The sequence below is a fragment of the Crinia signifera genome, chromosome 4 (assembly GCF_055691185.1).
Source record: "Crinia signifera chromosome 4, ASM5569118v1, whole genome shotgun sequence".
NCBI classification, from domain to species: Eukaryota; Metazoa; Chordata; class Amphibia; order Anura; family Myobatrachidae; genus Crinia; species Crinia signifera.
The window spans coordinates 195879878-195882094 of record NC_139220.1 but is presented as its reverse complement, the minus strand read 5'-3'; the positions used below and the strand labels follow the sequence as shown (position 1 = coordinate 195882094).

The 2217-nt window shown below is 42.9% G+C and overlaps 1 long non-coding RNA gene across 1 annotated transcript; it reads right to left on the bottom strand.

Annotated features, from left to right (window-relative positions):
• Positions 1-218: 218 nt before the first annotated feature.
• LOC146072496 (uncharacterized) lies at positions 219-1666 on the bottom strand. Its single transcript, XR_014473153.1, has 2 exons — positions 1387-1666; positions 219-330 (listed from the first exon to the last, which is right to left on the bottom strand). It is a non-coding gene; the product is annotated as an uncharacterized LOC146072496 (long non-coding RNA).
• Positions 1667-2217: the final 551 nt, after the last annotated feature.

The window sequence follows — 2217 nt, the reverse complement described above, 5'->3', positions numbered from 1 at the left end:
ACTGATACACATTACTACTACATTCATTACACACATTAACCCTTACAGCATGTGAACATAACATACATCTATATACAGTATGTACATTTTGCTTATTTAAAAGATTATAAACAAGTTACACATATACTTTTCCATTTAAAAAAACACACATACAACTTCGAACTGTAATAAACTGTTTATTAAGTGTACAAATGTTTAATAAAAAAAAAAAAAAAAAAATTTAAATGCCACCATCCAGCAGCTGGTCCAATTCAGCCATGACCTGGCGCATGTGGCCTCGGATTCTTAAGAGGGCCCCACGGAGACCCTCTTGTGCTTGGGCTGGCTCATCTGTGGACATATTAAAAATGGTCAAATTACTAATGATATTCATGCATACATTTAACATAGTCATACCTAAATTTTAAACATGCACCGTGACAGGTGTGTGTGTGTGTATATATATATATATATATATATATATATATATATATATATATATATATATGTATATAGACACATACAGTATATAACTATATATATGACACATACAGCTATACATACATGCATACATACTACATGGAAAGCCTGTTTTTTCCCCTCTACCCTTTACTCTGTAGAACACCTCACAGTCATAGTGCTCCTTCTGAATCCAAACCCACCCATGACTAAGCTCTGAGAAGCATGTCATGCGCTGAACCAATTCCAACTCATCAAAAAGTGCTCAGTGTCTGTTATATGATGGAGCGTGGCATGGGACTTAGTCAACTCTCAGGAATGCTCAGTACATTTGTGCAATCAAGCATGGCTTGCCTGCTGATGGTCTGCTCCATAAATCATTGTCATAATTCCAGTTAGGTGAAGCTGCAGCACTAACCCACTCCCATGCACAAAATCATTACTAAGCCCAAATCAACACACAATTATGGTGCCAAACATACATGCAGACCGCAGGGGGGGTTTAGCTAGAGAAGGGCCCAGGGGCACTGACCACTTGTTACTCCATTCTAAGCCATGCCTGTCCATACTCCATTTATGTCATACTTAATCTAGTTTAGAAAGATCAATCACCAGTAAACTCTACTCACCTATATGAGGCTACAGATTGTATGCTTGCAGCAGGGACATGTAACCCTTACATGAGCAAGTCATCCCTTTCTTCCAGGATACAGATTAACTACACAGGTTCAGTGGCTCTTACAATCGACCTGAAAGCCATCCGAACAACCTGTGTCATTAATATGTGTCCAGGATGAAAGGGATGGTTTGGCCACCCTATATAAGTGTGTCTGTTGGTACCCTGTTTGTTATATGAATTTATAGTTTGAAAAAACACAATTGAATCACCAGTGCTACATAGCAAATAGTAGATGAGAAAAGGAATAATTAATCCTTATGTATACATACCAATTTCGGCCGCCTGCACGACCTCACAGGCCTCCACCTCCTCCTCTTCTTCAGGGGCCTCCTCTGGTGGCACCTCCTCCTCTGCTGGCAGCGCCTCCACAGCCCACACCTCCTCCTCCACTTCCTCTGCCACCTCCTCCGCCATCCCTTCCTCAGAAAGCACCTCCTCGGCCCTTGCTTCGCCAACCTCCTCCTGGGCCACCTCTGCCTCCTCCCGGGCCTGTCTTGCTCGATCCCGTGCTGTGTTTGAGAAAAAAAATGCCAATTAGGGGTCATTTGGACATATGTATTAAGCCTTAAAAAAAATAAAATCCAAAGGTTATAAGTTGAGATAACTGTACAGCCAATCAGCACCTTAGTGTCTTTTACCCAACACAGCCTGTAACATGGCAGTTATGATGTGACATTTGGCCCATTGTAAACATCACAATCTATAATCCTACACAATCACATATTTTATGACCATTACAAGGTGTCAAACAGGAAGTAGCACACATATAGTGTATGCCATGTTTAACTCATGATCAGGCTGGTTACCTTATTGGCTTAAATAATGTCATGTAAGCAATCATGTACAAATGGCCATTTAATGTATAAACACTCACATCTCGCAATCCTGGCCCTGATTTGCTGGAGCAAATCCGGCTGCCGACGCCTCAGGTCTGACCACCGCCGCTCCAGCTGAGCGATGGTCCGCCGCACCTGTGTGCGGGCGTATATGCGCCGGCGGGCCACCGCATAGGCATTCCGCTTCTGCCTATTTGTGATAAATGGGCCCGCCCCAGCCTGGTCTCCATAACGGAGACCAGTGTCCTCAGCTCCGCTGCTCTT